Source organism: Stegostoma tigrinum, chromosome 1, assembly GCF_030684315.1.
Source record: "Stegostoma tigrinum isolate sSteTig4 chromosome 1, sSteTig4.hap1, whole genome shotgun sequence".
NCBI lineage: Eukaryota > Metazoa > Chordata > Chondrichthyes > Orectolobiformes > Stegostomatidae > Stegostoma > Stegostoma tigrinum.
This window is the reverse complement of record NC_081354.1, coordinates 98,031,165-98,055,541: the sequence shown is the minus strand read 5'-3', so window position 1 is coordinate 98,055,541 and position 24,377 is coordinate 98,031,165. Positions and strand designations below refer to the sequence as shown.

The 24,377-nt window shown below is 45.2% G+C and overlaps 1 protein-coding gene across 1 annotated transcript in view; it reads right to left on the bottom strand.

Annotated features, from left to right (window-relative positions):
• The window catches only part of wdr19 (WD repeat domain 19), a 180,834-nt gene extending 156,671 nt beyond the window's left edge, over positions 1–24,163 (bottom strand). Inside the window, exons 1-3 of the mRNA XM_048546009.2 lie at positions 24,017–24,163; positions 17,116–17,252; positions 11,690–11,783 (exon numbers count right to left, since the gene is read on the bottom strand). The gene's annotated coding sequence lies outside the window, so the exon portion shown is untranslated. The remainder of the gene's footprint in view (positions 1–11,689; positions 11,784–17,115; positions 17,253–24,016) is intronic.
• Between the last annotated feature and the right edge of the window lie 214 nt (positions 24,164–24,377).

Below are 24,377 nucleotides of genomic sequence, written 5' to 3'. Positions count from 1 at the left end.
AGACGGGATAGAAAAATCAGCTTATGGAGCAGGAGCTGACAGGATCAAAATTAAAAGGACCAAAGCCATGCATATTGCATTCCATCCCCATGAGTTAGTAACCTTTATATGGGTAGGGCCCGTGGCCCAGCTGCTCCTCGGAATGGATATCCTCACCCAACTAAACTCGTCTTTACATTTCAATGATGGACAGACAACATGATCCATCAGAACCCTACAAACAGAAGAATTAAAAGACCCGCCCATCTGGAAATGGGACCCGTGACTTTTACAGGAACACCTCCATCTTGCACTAAACAGTACCTCATCAGCCTGACGTCTATTGCAGGAATCCTCTTGATAATACAGGAGGTTAGAGGGAAAAGGGATTTTGGTAAAAACCCACAGCACCTCTAACAGCCTGGTGTGGCCCATACAAAAGGTAAGGTGGGAATGGAGATTAACTATAGATTACAGGAATGCCAACCAATGCATTGATCAAAAGGTCCCAATAGTAGCTGATGCCTGTGCTATATTCAGTTCCTTAATGCCAGACCACAAGTGGTTCTCAATCATAGATATGGCTAACGGCTTCTGGTTAGCACCTGAAGTTCAGTTGTAATTTGCCTTGCCTGTACAAAAAATACACATAGACCAGATTCCCACAGGGATTCCATGACATCTTGAATATATAGCCTTACAAAATGACCTCAGTGAAATGTTGCCAACTGCGTCAGTTATCATTCAGTAGATGGATGATACACTGATAGCTTCAAAAATGGAAAAGCAACATGAGATAGACTCGAAGACCTTCTGAAGCTGCCTGCAATTGAAAGTCATAAGGCCAGTATTAAAAATTCTTAGGTTGCCCAGAAAGAGGTAGTCTATCGAGGACAGAAAATCTCTCACGAGAAAAGGGGGATCACCCAAGGTTTTTAACTGTGGCCATATTGGCTGCCAAACAGCCTACAGCAATTCGAGAACTCAGGGCTTTTCTGGATCTGTGCAACCTTAACTGGTGCTGGGTTAATTTGTATACCCAGCTAGCTCAGCCTCTGGCAGACATCCTGAAGGGGAAACAGGTCTCGGAAATAAAAATTGCACTGGCAAAGGAACAGGAAGAAGGCTTCCAGAACCGAAAGAGAGCACTTTGTTCTGCACCAGCATTGGGGATCCCCAGTAACGAAAAAGCCTCTACATTATTTGTCCACGAGAAAGAGGACTAGATGACAGTGGTGCTGGCCCAGGAACACGGGGACAAGTTGAGATGTGTTGGGTCTTACTCATGGAAATTAGACTGTGTAGCCTTTGGATGGGGAAGCTGTCGGGGAGTGGTGCAAGCTACGTACATGTTGGTGGAAGTTACTGCGGGTCTGGTGTTGGATCAGAGATTAATAGTTAAATGCCCGCATGCCAGACATACTTTGCTCTCTGTGAACAGAGTATCCCAGGTAAATGCTGCCTGGTGGACCCGATAGACAGCAGTCCAAGAAGCTGCTAATCTACAAATAGTTCATTCAAGTCCAATCAATCCACCCCCACTATTACCAGCGCCTGCAGAAGGGGAAGGACGTGACTATGATTATGCTGAAATCCTGCAGGAATTGGGGAACAATAACCAAACGATGAATGAGGCCTTGCAAAACCCAGACCTCACCTACACCGATTGATCCTCTTTTGTGGGAAATGGTAAAGGGAGAGCCAGGTGGACTGTCACAAATCTCCACATAGTCATGACATCAGGAAGCCCACCCCCCAGAGCATCGACACAGCAAGCAGGATTACAGGCTCAGACTGAAGTCTTCAGAATAGCAGAGGATCAGTCTGCCAACATTTACACGGACTCCTGCTATGCTTTTGGAGATGCACACAACTTTGGCCATCTATGGAAACAGCATGGATTCTTAACAGCTGCAGGTACCCCTCGGAAATGGGAGAGAAGTCAAGGGCTTGCTGGGGGCCCCCCAGCTGCCCAAAGAAGTATTAAAGTGCAAAGCCAACACTAAAGATAACATCATGGAAGCCCAGGGTAATGCCCTGGCAGATCAGGCCGCCTCCAACCAGTCCTGCTGCGTCCATTTGAAACAGTGATAGGCAGGCCAATGTTCCTACCTGGAACAACAGACACATGGAGGGCCAACTGTCATTTTATAAGTGAAGCCCTTTTGTCTTTCTGCCAAGCACTAACAGATGCTTTAAGTTCTGCATCCTCACAGATATTGACTGCCTGGAAAGACCCGCCAGAAGGATGTCATGGCATTGTACCAGGTGAGTGGGTTCTTGTGATAAAGATCCATAAGGAACCCTTAGGTGTGAAATGGGAAGGACCATACCAGATGCTGCCAATCACCCAGTTGGCTGATAGGTCCAAGGCAAGAAGGCCTGGATTCATACCTGCCACATCAAACAGGCATCCTAAAAAACAGCAGAATGAGAGACTGACTGACCAGAGTGGTGTTGAGGGTCATTTTTAAAATTATGGTTATTTCCAGTTTTTGTACTATTGGGATATTCAGAGCTACATGTAAATACTTATCTCCATGTGTCTTATACCCTATGCTAAAGCTTCTAATCTGTCCAAGTGTTAGATGTCTTCCCATGTTCCCACTCACTCTAAAGGGGGAACCCAATTCTACCCTGGTCCCTTTACTGAACCTGAAATGGAAGAATGGTATGTTTATTAAAATTTCGCATCCCATCCTTCTCCGGGCCCTGGGATGTTTGCTAATGTACATAGCTCATAGGGAGGGGAAACTCAGCTGTTTTGTCAACATGAAAGGGAGTATTGAAGCCTGGGGGTCTGCGAGCCACACCCTGACCTGCTTCTCTGGGTAATACCAGCCTAGCCATGATCATGCCCATAATCTTCGATTCCTGACCCTCACTAATACCTCAAATTGGGGAAGGCCACAATGGTCAGCATGTCTTGTCAATTCCTCCAAAGATGGGGGAAGACAAGAGATAGGACACAGCAATCGCTCTCAGTATTTCAATGTCATAGCCTCATTAAGTGTGTTCACCGATTTTGTTAAGGGTACAAGTGGAGGCACCTACTCCATGAAATGGAGGTTATCACCCACTTCACCACCTATAATGGCACTTATATCATCTGTGGCCATACAGCATAACCGTGGCTCCCAACTGCTAGCAAGGTTCATGCTGCCTCGGGTATGTTGTCCCATACAAATATCCCTCCACCAAACCACCTAACCATCTCTGAAACCCAGCATTTCTTTGCTGTTGCATTTCCCTTCTATGGTACATCCAAACTGGCCAGAAAAATTATAACTGGAAAAGGTGGGGAATGATTTATTCTGCTAAGGGCGGAGAATGTATGATGAAACAGTTGCTATTGGCATCGTAGAGCCAAATGGCCCTTGACTTTGTTTTAGCTGAGAGACGGGGCACCTGTGCCCTTATTGGTTCTGACTGTTGCACTTACATCCCTGATAACTCTGAAAGTATTACTAATCTAGCTGACCACATTAGGAAGGAGGTCAAAAAGTTCTGACAATCTCCTTCCTCTACCCTGTGGAGTTGGGCTACATGATGGCTCGGATCCTTTGGGACCTCCATTGTGCAGGGACTCATGATGTTTATTATTGTTATTCTAGCTGCGTGTGTTGTTTTCTCTATTATAAAGTGCAACATTCAACAAGCTATTAAAAGTATGAACCATCCCCAACTATGAACCATGTCTCCTGAAGCCCCTACAACATCTAAAAGACCCAAGTGGTACATTTGAGTTATGATAAGAATTGAGTGATTCTCTTCAAAGGGTCTTAGTAGAATCAAAAGGGTGGACTGTGAGATATTGTATAATGATTCTTTTTACTAACTCACTTAAAAGCGCTCTATGTTTACTATACCGCGTTTCCATTCATTCATAAAATTGCATTTTTACAGTACATTTTTCTCTTACAACATAAACTAAATTAAACATCCCTTCCTAGGCTGCGAACCCATTACAGTTTCTTTATAACTTTCAACTCTTATCAGACCCATGCTGCAAGCAGTGCAGAGACCGGGGGTTTCAAAGGCTACCCCTAAATAAGTATTAATGCTGTAACCTACTCAGAACCATGTCAGCCCCGCCATCATGTCTCCATAACTCACTTGGAATGAAGGAAAGATTTTAAAATTAATTAGCCCTTAGTAACCATCTCTCGGGACCTGAATAGGCTGCAGGACATCAAATGGTTTCCCCCATCCTCATGTCCCTAGAGACTGCTTCTTTTTATCTCTGAGATTTCCTTATACACTAACTAATTTTATAACATTGTACAATCTATTTTTAACTTTTATTTAGGACCACCAGCTTATACTAACATATGGATTTATACCTTCTAAATGCTTATTAAACAGGGCCGCTACCCTCTTTAAGAAACTTATTTTCAAAACTGCACTTCTATGAAATTGCACAAATGAATGTGTAGGAACTGTCAAAAACCAGCAGTCGTAGATGAAATCTCACAACTCAGCTGCAGGAGAGCAATTTAATGCCCTCTACACTTTTAGTTAGTATATGTATAATTTCTCACTTGCTTAGGTCATATAGGTCAAGTATTTTTACTAATATTACTAACTTTAAAAACAAACGGTCTAACGTCTCTTAATTAGGCAAACTCAAACCAGACAGTCTTCTAATCTCAGATAACAAAGTGTGGAGCTGGATGAACACAACAGGCCAAGCAGCATCTTAGGAGCACAAAAGCTGATGTTTCGGGCCTAGACCCTTCATCAGAAAAGGGGGTTGGGGAGAGGGTTCTGAAATAAATAGGGAGAGAGGAGGAGGCGGATCGAAGATGGATAGAGGAGAAGATAGGTGGAGAGGAGACAGACAAGTTAAAGGGGCGAGGATGGAGCCTTTGGAGGTGAGTGTAGGTGGGGAGGTAGGGAGGGGATAGATCAGTCCAGGAATGACAGACAGGTCAAGGGGGCAGGATGAGGTTAGGAGGTAGGAAATGGAGGTGCGGCTTGAGGTGGGAGGAGGGGATAGGTGAGAGAAAGAACAGGTTAGGCAGGCTGGGACGAGCTGAGCTGGTTGTGGGATGCGGTGGGGGGGAGGAGAGATTTTGAAGCTGGTGAAATCCACACTGATACCGTTGGGCTGCAGGGTTCCCAAGCGGAAAATGAGTTGCTGTTCCTGTAATCTTCAGGTGGCATCGTTGTGGCACTGCAGGAGGCCCAGGATGGACATGTCGTCTGAGGAATGGGAGGGGGAGTTAAAGTGGTTCACGACTGGGAGGTGCAGCTGTTTGTTGCGAACCAAGCGGAGGTGTTCTGCAAAGTGGTCCCCAAGTCTCCACTTGGTTTCCCCAATGTAGAAGAAGCCACAACGGGTACAGCGGATGCAGTATACCACATTGGCAGATGTGCAGGTGAACATCTGCTTGATGTGGAAAGTCATCTTGGGGCCTGGGATGGGAGTGAGGGAGGAGTAGGGGCAGGTGTAACACTTCCTGCGGTTGCAAGAGAAGGTGCCGGATGTGGTGGGGTTGGAGGGGAGTGTGGAGCGGACAAGGGACTCCTGGAGAGAGTGGTCTTTCCGGAAGGCAGACAAGGGCGGGGATGGAAAAATGTCTTTGGTGGTGGAGTCAGATTGTAGCTGGTGGAGGTGTCGGCGGATGATGTGTTGTATCCAGAGGTTGGTGGGATAGTATGTGAGGACGAGGGAGATTCTCCTTTGGCGGTTATTGCGGGGGCGGGGTGTGAAGGATGAGTTGATCCGGAGTAAAAGCCAGTATTTAGCAAGTGCTTAAACAATCTCCTGCTTCCCCAGGACGGATGTCACGCAAACCTGTGTATAACAGATACAACGATGTGACATTATAGGGGTAAAGTTTTAATGTATGTAAAATCTGTGCATGGAAGAGGCCACTGTAAAACTGTAGTTTGGATTTCATTGCTGCCTTGAACAGTGCCACTGCTGATGCTCAATAAAAAGGTTACTTCTGCCACTCACCAATCTCAGTCGTCATTGAACATGATCCCATAATTCCATCGTCAGCAGGAATTTGGTCCTCCCTTTAAAAAAAAGTGAACTGTCCCAATCTCAGAATTCTTGATCCTATTCCCATGTTTTCTGATTTTCACCAGGGCCTTTCAAGGTTCCAGGCTCGTTCAGGATGGCCACTCCCAACTTTTTGGTACATTATGGAGATAGGCCAACCACTCAAACATTTTCATAGTGTTAAGCAACTTTTATGGTTCATGGTGCAACAGAAGTGTGGTGAACTATTGTTCCACGAGGGAACCTTTTGAAAACCTCTTCTCATGCCTCCCCCTTGCTAAGTTTTGCAACTTTCCTGACCCTCCATAGTCCCTCATGCTTAGGTATTCAGGGACACAGATATTTCAAGAGAGAAATGTTTTTTAACAAACATTATAAAAGCATATTCAGCTTTCGCTATAAGATGTATTGTCTAAGGTTTTGGAATAGATCTGTAGCTCGGGTTGTGGGTGTTGAGGTTGGTTGACTTGCCGAGCTGGTTTGTTGTTCTGCAGATGTTTCGTTACCGTGCTGGGTAACATCATCAGTACAGCCTCTGATGAAGCGTCGGTGTGTTTTCCCACCTGGTTTTTAAACTCTGGGGTCTGTTGCGATGGATACAATGCTTCATCAGAGGCTGTACTGATGATGTTACCAAACAGGGTAACAAAATGTCTGCGGAACACCAAACCAGCTCGGCGAGCCAACCAACCTCAACACCCACAACCCAAACTACAGATCTACTCCAAGGTGTATTGTTTTCTTAAAAAAAAGGTGAATTGGCATGGTAGCCCATACCATGGGTGTGAAGATGAGAAGTGAAGTTTGGAAGGTCTTTTTGGTTTTATTCTTACTGGGGTGAGATCTCTCAGCCCTTGAAATGACTTAAAAACAGCTAGCCTCAGCACCTATGACTGTTTCCAATATCTTCCCTGGGAATGTTGGTTCAACTTCAGCTGGCATTTAATACTCAGCAATAAAGATCCCAACTCCGCAGGCACTTTTTCTTGAGATGAATGGGCCAAGATGGGAAAATATCTGATTCCTATTTACTGACTTGTGGATGAAAATCGGGCCAATCCAGTCTATATGAAGATTAAAGTTCTCCTATTATTACTATTATTCAATTATTATTACCTGGTCTCAGCTACAAAGCCCGTTTATTTCTTGGATATTGCATTGTTCAACAGTTTAACTACTGTTAAGGATCTTATAACCATCTCCTACCAAAGTTTTCTGACCCTCTTTTATTCCTAATCTTCACCAATATGATTGTACTTTCTGATCTTCTTAGACTTCTGCCATGTTTGATTATCGGGGTTACTCCTCCTCTATTTCCATTTTCTTTGCTGCTTATACTTCCTGTATCTTGATGGGTAAAGGGTGATGGAATCAACATGTAATGGATTAGTTGGCATGAGTGGTCTGGATACAAGTGAAGGAGATAAACCCACTCCAACCTCTCCCCCGCAGAACGGGCAGCCCTCCGCTCCCTCCGCTCCAACCCCAACCTCACCATCAAACCCGCAGACAAGGGTGGCGCAGTGGTAGTATGGCGCACTGACCTCTACATCGCCGAGGCCAGACGCCAACTCTCCGACACCACCTCCTACCGCCTCCTCGATCATGACCCCACACCCGAGCACCAAACCATCATCTCCAACACCATTCATGACCTCATCACCTCAGGGGACCTCCCACCCACAGCCTCCAACCTCATTGTTCCCCAACCCCGCACGGCCCGTTTCTATCTCCTTCCCAAAATCCACAAACCTGCCTGCCCTGGTCGACCCATCGTCTCAGCCTGCTCCTGCCCCACCGAACTCATCTCCACCTATCTGGACTCCATTTTCTCCCCTTTAGTCCAGGAACTCCCCACCTATGTCCGTGACACCACCCACGCCCTCCACCTCCTCCAGGACTTCCAATTCCCTGGCCCCCAACACCTCATATTCACCATGGACGTCCAGTCCCTGTACACCTGCATTCCGCATGGAGATGGCCTCAAGGCCCTCCGCTTCTTCCTGTCCCGCAGGCCCGACCAGGCCCCCTCCACCGACACTCTCATCCGCCTAGCTGAACTCGTCCTCACACTCAACAACTTCTCTTTTGACTCCTCCCACTTCCTACAGACTAAGGGGGTGGCCATGGGCACCCGCATGGGCCCCAGCTATGCCTGCCTCTTTGTAGGTTACGTGGAACAGTCCCTCTTCCGCACCTACACAGGCCCCAAACCCCACCTCTTCCTCCAGTACATTGATGACTGTATCGGCGCCGCCTCTTGCTCCCCAGAGGAGCTCGAACAGTTCATCCACTTCACCAACACCTTCCACCCCAACCTTCAGTTCACCTGGGCCATCTCCAGCACATCCCTCACCTTCCTGGACCTCTCAGTCTCCATCTCAGGCAACCAGCTTGTAACTGATGTCCATTTCAAGCCCACCAACTCCCACAGCTACCTAGAATACACCTCCTCCCAAAAACCCTCCTGCAAAAATTCCATCCCCTATTCCCAATTCCTCCGCCTCCGCCGCATCTGCTCCCACGATAAGACATTCCACTCCCGCACATCCCAGATGTCCAAGTTCTTTCAGGACCGCAACTTTCCCCCCACGGTGATTGAGAACGCCCTTGACCGCGTCTCCCGCATTTCCCGCGACACATCCCTCACACCCCGCCCCCGCCACAACCGCCCCAAGAGGATCCCCCTCGTTCTCACACACCACCCTACCAACCTCCGGATACAACGCATTATCCTCCGACACTTCCGCCATTTACAATCCGACCCCACCACCCAAGACATTTTTCCATCCCCTCCCCTGTCTGCTTTCCGGAGAGACCACTCTCTCCGTGACTCCCTTGTTCGCTCCACACTGCCCTCCAACCCCACCACACCCGGCACCTTCCCCTGCAACCGCAGGAAATGCTACACTTGTCCCCACACCTCCTCCCTCACCCCCATCCCAGGCCCCAAGATGACATTCCACATTAAGCAGAGGTTCACCTGCACATCTGCCAATGTGGTATACTGCATCCACTGTACCCGGTGCGGCTTCCTCTACATTGGGGAAACCAAGCGGAGGCTTGGGGACCGCTTTGCAGAACTCCTCCGCTCAGTTCGCAACAAACAACTGCACCTCCCAGTCGCAAACCATTTCCACTCCCCCTCCCATTCTCTTGATGACATGTCCATCATGGGCCTCCTGCACTGCCACAATGATGCCACCCGAAGGTTGCAGGAACAGCAACTCATATTCCGCCTGGGAACCCTGCAGCCATATGGTATCAATGTGGACTTCACCAGTTTCAAAATCTCCCCTTCCCCTACTGCATCCCTAAACCAGCCCAGTGCATCCCCTCCCCCCACTGCACCACACAACCAGCCCAGCTCTTCCCCCCCACCCACTGCATCCCAAAACCAGTCCAACCTGTCTCTGCCTCCCTAACCGGTTCTTCCTCTCACCCATCCCTTCCTCCCACCCCAAGCCACACCCCCAGCTACCTACTAACCTCATCCCACCTCCTTGACCTGTCCATCTTCCCTGGACTGACCTATCCCCTCCCTACCTCCCCACCTACACCCTCTCCACCTATCTTCTTTACTCTCCATCTTCGGTCCGCCTCCCCCTCTCTCCCTATTTATTCCAGTTCCCTCCCCCCATCCCCCTCTCTGATGAAGGGTCTAGGCCCGAAACGTCAGCTTTTGTGCTCCTGAGATGCTGCTTGGCCTGCTGTGTTCATCCAGCCTCACATTTTATTATCAAGTAGATAAAACAGTTCAGTTTTCCAGAAGGCAAAGTCTCAGATAATTTCTGCTGCAAGGAATCTGACGACGACATTGAGGAAATGGAATATAGAAAATCTCTGATAATGTATACAAAGATGCTTGGTACATTGGTAGCCTGTCGGTCACCTTGCTTCCACTGTCAAGACGCATGGAGGAGTCCCTCTATAACCATCTATATATTGCGGGTCACAATGCAGGAAATGTCTTGCAAAGATAAATTCACAGACAGTGACCAGCTTTGATGCCATGTACCCTGTTGCAGCACTCATAACATATTCTCAGGGCCAGACTCTAGAACTCATCTTCTCTAGACACCTAGTGCCCTTTCTGGGTTTGCACAATGCCTCTTCTTGAAACATTTTTTCTCGCTGTCCTTCCTCTAATGCATCTTCTGTCCTCATGCCTTCAATATGTCGACAAGAAACTACTTCCTCTTTCCTCTTACTCCCTTCAGTGTTTGTCCCTTGTAGTAATTTTGCCTAGTCAGAAACAACTTGTTATTCTATTTGGTATTGAATATCATTTTAAATTTTCTACTTTTTTTTCCTACTGGCAGAGAACAGTTTCACCACAGTCCTTTAAAAGGTTGAAATTCTGCCACCATAATAACAGGGACCAGTTAGACAGTGAAAAGGAGACAACCTATGGATGCTGATATCTTGAAATTCAAGTTACATTAGCAAATTTTGATTATGTTTTATAATTTCAATCCCACATGTAATCAACTATTAAATCCTCTTTCACCCACTAACCCTAGTACAGGGATTCAAACATCTTCACAGAGAATATCAGGTCTTTGAATTCAAATCTGTGCATGTTGTTGTAATATAAAAATGCAAACTCGTTTAACAGTGCCTCAAAGCTCATTTAACATCTTGTATTTCGTTGGTTCTCAGGAAAATGTGTGTGAAATAATAGATCCTATTAATCCTTTCTCCTGAAAAATATGATACTTGTGATAGAAGAAAATAATGTAATTTCTGGATTTAGGTTACATTAATTTGAAAGCAGGTTGAGTCATCTGGGATTATTTTTAAAGAAGGCTAGAGTTCTGGCTTTTAAAATAGTGAAAAGACTAAATGAAATGAGTGCCACGGAACTCCCAACGAACTGAATATCTGCCTCAAATCACATTTGGTAGATTCAGATAAATTTGAATGCTGACCCAATTTGAAATCATGTTCTCAATGAAAAATAGCATTGTGCATGCGCATTAAGAGAAAAAATGCTACTTTTGATCATTCTGAAACTGTGCTGCATCTTTGAAAAGGTTCCCAAAAATGAAAAGTGATGACCTCCACCCCACACCCCTCTCTATTTTCTGCACATGAACTAACACTCACCCAGTTCTGAGGAAGGATCACCGGACCAGAAATGTTATAACTGATCTTTTCCTCGCAGATGCTGTCAGAACTGCTGAGCTTTTCCAGGATGGTATACAACTTGAAGAGGTACTTGCCAAAGATGATGTTCCCATGTATCTGCTCTCCTTGTCTTCTTTGCTGGTACAGGTTGCGGGTTTGGAAGATATTGTCTAAGGAGTCTTGGAGAGTTCTTCCAAAGCACCTTGCAGATGGTACACAATAGTGACCGTGTGTCAGCGGTGCAGGGAGTAAATGCTGAAGGTGGTGGATGGGATGTCAATCAAACCAGCTCCTGGATGGTGTCAAGTTTTGTGATTGATAGTGAGTTGCACTCATCTAGGCAAGTGAAGACTATTTCATCATACTCCTAATTTGCATTTTGTATGTGGTAGACTTGCAATGGAGGTGAATTACATACTACATAATTCCAACATTCTGATCTGCTTTTGGAGACACAGTATTTAAATGGCTAATCCAGTTAAATTTCAGTTGTTTCAGTGGCGGGAGTCTGGGAGAAAGCACCAGGGCAGCCTGGGAAGCTAAGCTTTTCGATTATAAAAGCCTTACCTTGTGTGACTGCGGCCTTTCCGTTGTTTCAGCGATGGGGTGGTCACCTAGATGCCAAATCCTCTGGGAGTGGGTCGGAAGGCAAAGCCGGAGTCTGTTTGAGTATATAACGGAGTAAACTTACTGGTGCAGAGAACACTGCAAAACTAAAAAAAAAGTTCAGATGGCAGGCCAGGTGATGTGTTGTTGCTGTATAATGTGGGAGCTGGCTGATCCCATTGAAAATGGCAGTGACCACATCTGTAGCAAATGTTGGCTGTTTGAGGAGCTCTGGCTCAAAACTGATGAGCTGGAATCTGAACTCCAAACACTGTGGCACATCTGGGAGGGGGAGAAATACCTGGATGCTGTCTTCCTGGTAGATTAACTAATGTTAATTTGATCGGCAGGCAGGGATAGCAGTATGTGACTGCGAGTGAGGCAGGTCGAGGGACCCTGCAGACAGGAACACAGGAGCTGCAGCCCTTGACGTTGTCCCACAGGTATGTCCCACTTGCTCCCTGTGTGGATGAGGAATAGGGCTGCAGGAAGGATGAGTCAACTGACCATGGCACCATGGTCCTGGAGGCCATTCAAGAGGGGGGAGCAAAAAGACAGATTGTAGATGTAGGGGATTCCATCATCAGGGGGATAGACAGTATCCTTTGCGAGCGCGATAAAGAATCCCACATGGTGTGTTGCCTGCCCAGAGCCAGGGCACGAGACATCTCTGACCAGCTTGAGAGGATACAAGAGGGGGAGGAAGAGGATCCAGTTGTTGTGGTCCATGTAGGTACCAACAACATAGGCAGGAAAATAGGAAAAAATACCTGTTTCAGGATTAGGAAAAGCTAGGAACAAAATTAAAAAACAGGTCTTCAAGGGTCATAATCTCTGGATTGCTGCCCGAGCCACGTGCAAACTGGCATAGGGAGGCGAGGATCAGGGAAGTAAACACGTGGCTAAAGAGTGGTGTGGGAAAGAGGGTTTCCTTTTCATGGGGCACTGGCATCAGTTCTGGGGCAGGAGGGATCTATACCCCTGGGATGGACTCCACCTCAACAGGGCTGGGTCCAGTGCTCTGGCCAAAGGGGTAAATAGGGTGGTTAATAGGACTTTAAACTAGTAAGTGAGGGGAAGGGAGAAGTGACTGTCTGCGGGAGAATAACAATTAATGTAAGGCAAAGCAGCAAGTTAGCAGGTGACGAGGAAGCTTCAACTCCACTGAAAATTAGGAAAAAAGTTAAAGGGAAGGAGAACTCAAGAGCTGTTAGTAATGGCGGTAATAGGACCCAAAAAGAAGGTGCAAAAACCGGCATAAGGGCACTTTATCTGAATGCTCGGAGCATTTGAAACAAGGTGGATGAGTTGATGGCACAAATCATGGCAAATGGGTATGATTTAGTGGCCATTACAAGGATATGGTTACAGGATGGTCATGGCAAAGAGTTAAATATCCAGAGGTATCAAACTGTTTGGAATGACAGACAGGAAGGTAAGGGAGGTAGTGTTGCTCTCATTTTTAAGGATGTATTCAGGGCGGTAGTGAGAGATGATACAGGTTCTACTGAACAAAAGGTTGAACCCATTTGGGTGGAAATTAGGAATAGCAGGGAGAAGAAGTCACTGATAGGTGGGGTCTCTCGGCCACCAAATAATGACATCATGGTGGGGCAGGCAATAAACACAGAAATAGTAATGCATGTAAAAATGGTACAGCAATTAGCATGGGGAATTTTAATCTACGTATCGATTGGTCAAACCTGTTTGGTCATGGCAGCCTTGAGGAGGGGTTCATAGAATGCATCCGCGATAATTTCCTCGAACAATATGTAATGGAACCTACGAGGGAGCAAGCTATCCTAGATCTAGACCTGTATAATGAGACAGGAATAATTAATGTTCTCATATTTAGGGAACCTCTCAGAAGGAGCGATCACAGTATGATTGAATTTAAAATACAGATGGAGCATGTGAAGGTTAAATCCAGTACCTATCTCCTGTGCTTAAACAAAGGAGACTATGAAGGAATGAGAAAGGAGTTAGCTAAGGTAGAATGGGAGCAAAAATTTTATGGTGGGTCAGTTGAGGAACAGTGGAGGACTTTCAAAACAATTTTTCACAGTGCTCAGCAGTATATTCCAGTGATAAGGAAGTACAGCAGGAAAGGAAAGAGCCAGCCATGGATGTCTAAGGAAATAAAGGAAAGTATCAGATTGAAAAAAAACACGTGTAAAAGAGCAAAGAGCAATGGGAAACTAGTACACTGGGAAATCTTTAAAGGCCAACAGAAAGCCACAAATAGAGTTATAAAGAAAAGTAACATAGATTATGGGAGTAAACTCGCTCAGAATATAAAAACAGGCAGCAAAGGTTTCTATATATATGCAAATTGTAAAAGAGTGGTGAAGGTAAACATTGGTCCTTTAGAGGATGAGAAGGCCAATTTAACTACTGGAAATGAGGAAATAGCCGAGACATTGAACAGTTATTTTGCGTCGGTCTTCACAGTGGAAGACACAAATAACATGCTGAAAACTGATGGCAAGAGGGTTATAGCAGGTGAGGACCTAGAAACCATCATCATCACTAAGGAGGCAGTGCTGGGCCAGCTAATGGGGCTAAAAATAGACAAGTCTCCTGGCCCTGATGAAATGCATCCCAGGATGCTAAAAGAGGTGACGGGGGAAAATAGCAAATGCACTAGTAATTATTTACCAAAATTCACTAGACTCCGGGGTGGTTCCCGCAGATCGGAAAACAGCCAATGTGACGCCACTGCTTAAAAAAGAAAATAGACAAAAAGCAGGTAACAATAGGCCAGTTAGCCTGACTTTGATAGTGGAGAAAATGCTTGAATCTATCATTAAGGAAGAAATAGCAAGACATCTGGAACACCCAGCATGGGTTCATGAAGGGTAGGTCATGTTTAACTAATTTAGTGGAATTCTTTGAGGACATTACTTACATGGTGGACAATGTGGATGTGGTGTATCTGGATTTCCAGAAGGCATTTGACAAGGTGCCACGCCAAAGGCTGCTACACAAGATAAAGTTGCATGGTATTACAGGTAATGTATTAGCATAGATAGAGGATTGGTTGACCAGTCGAAAGCAAAGAGTAGGGGTGAATGGGTGTTTGTCTGGGTGGTAGTCAGTGGCTAGTGGTGTGCCTCAGGGATCAGTGTTGGGGCCACAATTGTTTACAATTTACATAGATGATTTGGAGTCGGGGACTAAGTGTGGTGTGTCAAAATTTGCAGATGACACTAAGGTGAGTGGTAGAGCAAAGTGTGCAGAAGACACTGAAAGTCTGCAGAGGGATATAGATAGTCTCAGTGAGTGGGCAAAGGTCAGGCAGATGGAGTGCAATGTTGATAAGTGTAAGATCATCCATTTTGGTAGGAATAACAGCAAAATGGACTATGTTTTAAATGGTAAAAAATTGCAGCACGCTGCTGTGCAGAGGGACTTGGGTGTCCTTGTGCATGAATCGCTAAAAGTAGGATTGAAGGTGCAGCAGGTAATTAAAAAGGCAAATGGGATTTTGTCGCCATTGCTAGAGGGATGGAGTTTAAAAACGGGGAGGCTACGCTGCAGCTGTATAGGGTCCTGGTGAGGCCACACCTGGAGTACTGTGTGCAGTTTTGGTCTCCTTACTTGAGAAGAGATATACTAGCACTCGAGGGGTGCAGAGGAGATTCATTCGGTTGATTCCAGTGTTGAGAGGGTTGGATTATGAGGAGACACTGAGTAGACTGGGGTTATATTCATTGGAATTGAGAAGAACTTGGGGAGATCTTATAGAAACATATACGATTATGACAGGAATAGATAAGGTGGAGGCAGGGAGGTTGTTTCCGCTGGCAGGTGAAACTAGGACTGGAGGGCATTGCCTCAAAATAACGGGTAATAGATGTAGGACTGAGGTCAGGAGGAACTTCTTCACCCAAAGGGTTGTGAATCTGTGGAATTCCCGGCCCAGTGAAGTGGTTGAAGCTACCTCGCTGAATGTTTTTAAGGCAAGGCTAGATAAATTTTTGAACAGTAAAGGAATTAAGGGTTTTGGTGAGTGGGCGGGTGAGTGGAACTGAGTCTCAGAAAGACCAGCCATGATCTTATTAAATGGCGGGGCAGGCTGGAGGGGCCAGATGTCCTACTCCTGCTCCTAGTTCTTATGTAAATTTCAGTTTATCGGTAGTGGTTAATGTAAATAGTGGGGATTCATCAATAATCATGATCATCCATTAGAGATGGTCACTGCCTAGCACTTGAGTGGTGTGAATGCTACTTGCCCAAGCTGAATCTTGTCCAGGTCTTGCTGCATATGGACACATACTGTTTCAGTATTTGGGGGGGATACTTTTTTTAAAAACCAAGGATGTGGAACGGTTTGCTGCACATTTTAGAAAAAGCTACTGGCACTTGTTGTCCTATTTATACTATTATATATACTATTTATGGTTCAACATAAGGGCCTGTTTGGTTGAAGCCAAAATGGAAAATGTTCAAAATAAAGATTTGACTAGGGCCAGGTAGCTGATTGGTCTGTGAAATGACGATCAGTTGTCGATAACAAAGGCCTTCTGCCTGTCAACAGCTCTGGGATTGGCTCCCAGGCAGCTGAACAGCTCCTGGGTGTGAACAAGACAGCTAGAAGCCTTCAAATGTCTTGAAGGAAAGACATTATCCTTTTCTCTGCAGTACAAAAAAAACCTAAAGCCTGAAGAAATCTAGTTTATTTTCCTTCAGCAGCTGCCATTAGCTGTTGCTTTTAACCATTAAGTCAGAGACTTTAGATGTTTGTCTTTGTCCTTCTTAGTGGTAGAAGTCACTAGTTTGGAGAATCAGGAGGATACAGTGTGGGATATAGCACTTCTGAGAAGTGTTCAAAGTTCAGTGCTGCAGGTCCATGTCTGTTGACTATATGCATAACTGTGATTTTACCAGTATTTGGGAGATGTCTTTGGTGGCTGCTTCACAGCATCTTCTCATTAAATGGGATTTTACACATAGCAAGGTAGTTTGTACAAGTGAGAGGAGTGTGCCTTTTTTTAAAAACATCATGTTCCCATTGGAGTCACCTTCCCCACATCCGGGTTTTCCCTCCCCTCCAATCACTGACAATCTTAGCTCCTTCTTGCTGTAGCCTGCCAGTTTAAGACTTATCTGTAAATCAGGGTTCTATCAGCATCTCCTCCTGCTCATTGTTCCTGGTTGTGTTGCAATGACAAAAGAGCTGCCAGCCTGCTAATTGTTTGGTAGGCTTACTGCATGACAGATCCACCTTTGCATCAAGAATGCTGCAAATTTGCTGCAAAATAGCTGTAGGGCCAACATTGGTGAAGATGGGTGGGTGGGGTGGAATGTAGGGGTGAAGAATCAAATTCACTGCCAAGACTGAAAGGTAGAGTTAGTTACGTGGAGAACCTCAACATTGATCCTACCAGTGCTCCCAATGGCTGCAGCCTCAGTATCACCTCTTCCAATGATGGTCAGCACTATCATCTCCATGCAAGTTAACACACACAGGGGTGCTGTTCTCCCCTAGTTTATTCTGCTGCCTCTTATGTGTTACCTTCCTCTGCAATAAAGAAGGAAACGTGTCAGTGATTATCCAATAACAGGCTTGAGTAATGTGTGTGCCCTGACTGATTTGTTGTCAGTGTATCAAGTGCATAAGGTGAATGAAAATAATTAAACAGTTGAATGTTGATAGGTAAGTAATAACAATGAATGATATTGAGCAATGATGAGGCCAGTGGCACAATTTCTCAGATATGTAATTTGAAGAATTTTCACACCTTCATGTCAGATCACTAAATGTTTCTGAATAGCATTGAGTTTTTGGATTTATACTGCTACCAGTTACCTCTGCTGCTACATATTCTCACTGCCTCTTGAAGATGTGAATGTGAATACATGAAGACCTGAATCTGACACAAATATTCCACCACTCTCACTTGAAATGAAGGCCACCAGCACATTATTAGAAGGCTTTGATGCTTGATGTCTCAAACATTCAGAAATCCTTTACAAGCTGCCTTTAAGCAGCTACTCATCCACGACACTGGGGCCACAACCAGTGAATAGTGGAGATAGCATATACTGCACACAAAGAATCATGAAAATTGCCAGGCAACACCAAGTTAACCTGCTGTTTGCTGTGCAATGAAAAAGCATGTTTAATATTTATAAAGCATAAATAAGACCAGTATTAACATTGGCCTTGGTGTGTCAATTGGGAAAATAGGGTACGATCAGCAGAAATGAGATTTCTGACATTGAGAATAAAAATCAGAGTTTGTAACCAAGGTTTGAGCAGCAAGATGAGAATCTTGCTAATGAGCACCCATTTGTATATGTTAGAATGTAATTATTACCTCACTGATATGCAGTTTCCCACTCTCCCACCTGCCACATGGAAACTAGATCATAGAATCCCTACAGTGTGGAAACAGGCCTATCAGTCCATCAAGTCCATACCAACCCTCCAAAAAGCAAAAAGCATCCCTCTCAAACCCGACGCCCTACCATATCCCTGTAACTCTGCATTTAACCACAGCTAATCGACCTAGCCTGCATAATCCCTGGACACTACAGGCAATTTAGCACAGCCAATTCTGTTTCACCCATATGTCTTTGGACTGTGGGAGGAAACTGCAGTACTCGGAGGAAACCCACACAGTCATGGGGAAAATGTGGAAACTCCACACAGACAGTTGCCCAAGGGTGGAATTGAACCCAGGTCCCTGGCATTGAGGCAGCAGTGCTAATCACTGAGCCACCATGCCATCTAGTGACAATGGGCAGAATTCCCAACATGCATTTAGAGCGGGCAGCTGGTGACTCCACTTACTTTTCATAGAATCCCTATAGTGTGGAAACGGGTCCTTTGGCCCAACAAGCCCACACTGAACCTTGCAGCTTCCCACCCAGACCCATCCCCCTTTTAACCCACGTAAGGTGCACACGGGCAATTTAGCATGACCAATCCACCTACCCTGCACATCTTTGGACTGTGGGACAAAACCAGAGTACCTGGAGGAAACCCATGCAGATACAGGGAGAATATGCAAACTTTTGGGTGGCACGGTGGCACAGTGGTTAGCACTGCAGCCTCACAGCACCTGAGACCCGGGTTTGATTCCAGCCTCGGGCAACTGTCTGTGTGGAGTTTGCACATTCTCCCCGTGTCTGTGTGGGTTTCCTCTGGGTGCTCCCGGGTTCCTCCCACAGTCCAAAGATGTGCAGGCTAGGTGGATTGGCCATGCTAAATTGCCCGTAGTGTTCAGGGGTGTGTGGGTTATAGGGGGATAGGTCGGATGTTTCAAAGGGCAGTGTGGACTTGTTGGGCCGAAGGGCCTGTTTCCACACTGTGGGGAATCTACTCTCATCTAATCCACACAAACAATCACCCGTGGGTAGAAGTGGACCCGGGTCCCTGGCTCTGTGAGGCAGCATTGCTAACCACTGAGCCCTGTGCTGCCCCAGCTGAGCCTTTGGCTTGCACAGCAGTCACCAACAACCGAAGGAATGCTCTACGGACAGTGGCCATATGGACTCCCACCTCCCCTGCCATTTATGGACATTGGTATTGGGCACATACTAGCCTCACATCATGATGACACATCCCAACCCACTTAGAATACAGTTGTTACAATCCAGTTCTGTACTTCAATGCATCTCTTTGAATCACACCAACACCTATCATTACAATGCTGCTGCAAAGATACATGGAGTGCAGGGTCAGGTAACCCTCTCGTGAATTTGACCAACTTGTACCTCAGCGTCCTTGCTTGTTCTCTCTGTGTTCACTCAGTTTGACTGCTTGACTCCTCCCAGCCTCTCTTCCTTTGTAATACTTTGTTGCCTTATGGTAATTCTGTCTTGCCTTGCTTTTTAGACATAAAGCCAAGGAGCTTGTTATGATTTCAAACTGTATGACATTGAGCTATGTCAATCTTAAAACTGCATCACATTAGAGCAGCGTATGCAGAAAACACAGTTTTTACATCAACCAAATGGCCATGTCTCAAAGCTTACAGGCAGCAGTCCTCAGTCAGGTGAAGTGAGCAGCCTTCAATCAGAGAGTCCAGGCACAGTAAGTCATGGGCAGTATTCAATATCAGACTAGGTGACTGGCCACGGCTAGTGAGTTGCTTGGGTCAGTCAGGAGTGGGCCATAGTCAGTCTTACAGGTCTGATGCAAATAGCTCAGGGAGTCACGTTAAGTTAACTGGGGAGTTGCACAGAAATCAGTCGAGTGTCTGGTCAGACATCACTTAAGGCTGGCCAGGGAATTGGTGCACATTCAGTCCTGGGGGTCAGCACAACAAAAATCAAGAGGTTCCTGCTGTAGTAGGAAAGTTGGGGAAATCAATTGTGTGATTTGAAGGCAGCATGCTGGGTTGTTGAGGGACAATAATTTAAAGAGAAAGAAACTCAACATGGGAAATATTACTGCAGTGGAGGACATGGATTACTGCATGAAATGGGTACCGATGGTCACTGTCACCCTGCTTCCCAATTTGCATTTTGTGAATTGTCACCATCTAGTTTGTATCTGGCAGGTGGAAGAGTGGGAAACCATACATCAATGAGATAATAATGGCATTCTAATGTGTACAAATCAGTGTAACTAGGACTCCAACTGCTCACTGGCAAGATTCTCATCTCAGTTGGGGGTGACACGAGCAGCACTCCCTTAGATAGGATTCTAAGGTAGGATGAGGGTAAGGATGGTCCTTACAAGTGCATATTTGTAAAGGCATTGCAACTTTATTTGCAATGTATCATAGCGGTGCCATCGGTGTGACCTGATTAATGTATCTTTTTCTTTCCCCTCTATGCACATGATGAAGACCAGACTCTGACTGAAAGCTCCTGATCAGGTGCATGACTGGACTTTAAAAATTTTACCAACATTTGGAATCCCAGCAGATGCAAGAACTTCTGCCTCTGACGAGAGGCAAGATAGGGAGAGCGGGGCACTGTAGAGATCTCATGCATACATAATGAAGCTAGTTCTGAAGGAGAGAGTTAGAAATCTCATTGGGGCTCATGGAAAGAATCCCACTATGCAATTGGCCAAAATTGACACATTCCCACTTTCTGATAAGATTTTGTCCATTGTGTCAGTTGGCATCTCCATAAAGAGACAGGGGAAATGTTTTGTCTGACAGCTGAGTAGTACCAGTAGTGGTGGCTAGATATTGAGTTGTGGTGCTACAGACAAATCCCTAACATCTGTGGCATCCTCAGTCATGTCCATGGTTCTTGGTTAGAAAGAGCTCAAGGAATCTTAGAGGGAGGGGCTGGGAGTTGGATTTTGAAGGTAAGAGGGACAAAAGTTTCATTATCAGGGAGGCAGTGTCTTAATTGGTACAGGGCATCTCCCAAATGAGGTTCACCGCCCTTCGGTTTTATGTGGCATGTCAAATAGCAGAGTGGTCCTCCATCTTTTCCAACTCCATTGTATTATTGCAGCAACAGCAGAAGCATGCTCTTAAGTGACCATTAATTGATTAGTTAAGGAACTCAAAAAGCTTCAGTACAGGCAGGTTGGCTCATGCGTTATCTACTCATACTGACCATAAAACCACTATCAACTGTCATAACAACCCATCTGGTTCAGTAATGCCCTTTAGGAAAGGAAATCTGCCATTCTGATTTGGTCAGGACCACAACCAATTCTAAAGTCACAATAATGTGGTTGATTCTTAACCTGTTCTCTGGCTAATATGAAGGGACAATAAAAGCTGGGCCTAGCCAGCAGCTGTCACATCCCATGGACAAATAATAAAGCTCACTGTGGCAATCTGTTCTATTTTACATGCCCTTGTCACCTGTAAATAAACTTGCAGTGGATGGGAAGGCATAAAATTTCCCTTTTGACTGAGTTAAGTGAAAATCAATCATAATACTGGAATTTTGATATGCAAATACACTACACCTCTTAAAAGATAGAGTACAAAATCGTTCATTCATTTTGCTTGAAAATAATTTGTGGGCTGGGTGGATATTTCTAAATTGTGGGAATCCCTGGTTTGGCCAACATTTATTGCTCATTCTTAATTTGTCTTGAGATGTTGTTGAGCTGCCCTCTTGCATTACTGCAGTCTTCAGGGTGCAGGGACATGCACAATGTTGTGAGAAAGGACCTTCCAGGATTTTGATTCAGTAACAACAAAGGAATGCTGATTCAGAGATAGCAGGAACTGCTGACGCTGGAGAATCTGAGATAACAAGATGTCAGGGCTGGATGAACACAGCAGACCAAGCAGCATCAAAGGAGGAGGAAAGCTGGCGTTTTGGGCCTGGACCCTTCTTCAGAAAACTATTATCAATTATTATCTATTATCAAAGGAATGCTGATATTGTTCCAAGTCAAGATGGTGTGCAACTTGATGCGGAAGTTGAAGATGGAGGTGGCCAATGCATCTGTTGCTCTTGTTCTTTTAGGTGACAGGTCATGGTTTTGGAAGACGCTGTCCAGGGAGTCTGAGTGAATTACTGCAATACAGCTTGCTGATGCTTCAAACTTTTGTAATTGGGTGTTGGTGGTGAAAGGAGTGAACATCGAAGATTATGTTTGGAACTGCCAAATCACGAGAGTTGTTTTGTCCTGGATGCGTCAAGCTTTGAGTGTTTTGGGAGCTACACCCATCCAGGCAAGTGGAGAGTATTCCATCACACGTGTCTCAGAGGGTGGATAGGCACTGGGGAGGCAGAAGGTCACTTAGCAAGTGCAAAATTATAGGAGACATCAAGCTTTACATATAAAGGGAAATCAAGGTAGGTGAAATCACTTCCAATTTTGTTGGTGATGACATGTGCAGGAAGTGGGATCACATGCAACTAATTGCTAACCACATTTTAGAACTGGAACGGGTGGGGGATTCACTATGGAGCATCTGTGATTCTGAGGATATCATGGACAGCATGTTCAGTGAGGTGGTCACACCACAGGTAAAGACTGAACAGGCAGAAAGTAGTTGGGCGACCAGCAGGTAAGGGAAGGCAGGTAGTTCAGATGTTCCCCGAGGCCATCCCGCTCTCTAACAGACTTCTCAGCACATATTGCCATGGATGGCTTTGATGTGCAATAAGGGAGGTAGAAGAATGTCAGGCCAGTAGAGATAGGCATTTGAATGGTAAAGGAAAGTGACAACTGGTTCTGCAGCCACAAATAGAATGGAAGGTTGCCTCCCTGGTGTCAGAGTCAAAGATGTCTCAGAGCAGCCTTCTGAAGGTTTGAGTCAATTTAAAAAAAACTGTGATGTCCTATGAGCAGAATATTGGGAGTTAGGACATGAATTTAAAATATGTAGGACCTTAAGGCTCTCAGAATTACTACAAGTGCCACAAGCTTGTGGAAGTAGAAGTGACAGGATATACCAACTGAATAGTTGACTGGAGAAATGGTATAGGAGGGATTCAGATTCCTGGGATATTGGGACTGGTTCTGAGGAGGGTGGAACCAGTACAAAATGGATGAGTTGCCTCGAGGTAGGACCAGGACCACTGTCTTGGGCCTTTGAATCTTAATACTTGGAATATTTGCAATAGGAAAATGAATTAACAGGGCAAACAGATATGAACAGTTATTATATAGTTGCGATTATAGAGACAGGGTTGCACAGTGATCAAGGATGGGAAGTGAACATCCATTATTTAGGAAGGACAGACAAAAAGGCAAAAAAGGTAGGGTAGCGTTGTTAAGAAAAGGTAAAATTCAATGCAATTATGAAGATGGATATGATGTGAAATTTGAAGGAATGGGATAACAAAAATCAAGGGGCAGGAAACATTGTTGAGAGTTGTCTTTCAACCCCCAAACAGTAGTGGAGACGTAAAGTAAGGCATTAAACAAGAAATCAAAGATGCATGCAATAAGGGTACAACTGTGATCATGGTGATTTTAATTTACATAAAGATTGGATAAGCCAAATTAGCAATGATACTGTGGAGAAGGGTTACCACAGGAGAAGGAAATAACCAGAGAACAGGCTATTCTAGTCAAAGTACAATGCAGTAAGCCAAGATTAATTGCTGTGTGGGGTGCCTTAGTGAAGACTGAGTATACTATTAAAGAATTCTTCATTAAGATGGAGAGTGAAGTAGTTGAATCTAAAACTAATGTCCTGAATCTAAATAAAGAAAACTACTAGGGTATTACAAATTTGGAAAGAATAAAGAAATGTACTAAAATGGTTGGCACTGGATAGGCAATGGTTAACACTTAAAAGAACATTTCTGGTTGAGCAGCAGCACGAGCGGGCGCTTGGAGCAGGACCCTGTTGGGAAGCCGGTGAGTCACTATTTTTGAATCTATAAAAAGCTTACCTTGTGAATAGGTGGAGCGCACGCTGAGCAGGAGCGGACACGGGACTGGTGAGTAAGTGAGGTAATATATTTGAGTGAGAGATAATGGGAACTGCAGATGCTGGAGAATTCCAAGATAATAAAATGTGAGGCTGGAAGAACACAGCAGGCCCAGCAGCATCTCAGGAGCACAAAAGCTGACGTTTCGGGCCTAGACCCTTCATCAGAGAGGGGGATGGGGAGAGGGAACTGGAATAAATAGGGAGAGAGGGGGAGGCGGACCAAAGATGGAGAGTAAAGAAGATAAGTGGAGAGGACAGTATAGGTGGGGAGGTAGGGAGGGGATAGGTCAGTCCAGGGAAGACGGACAGGTCAAGGAGGC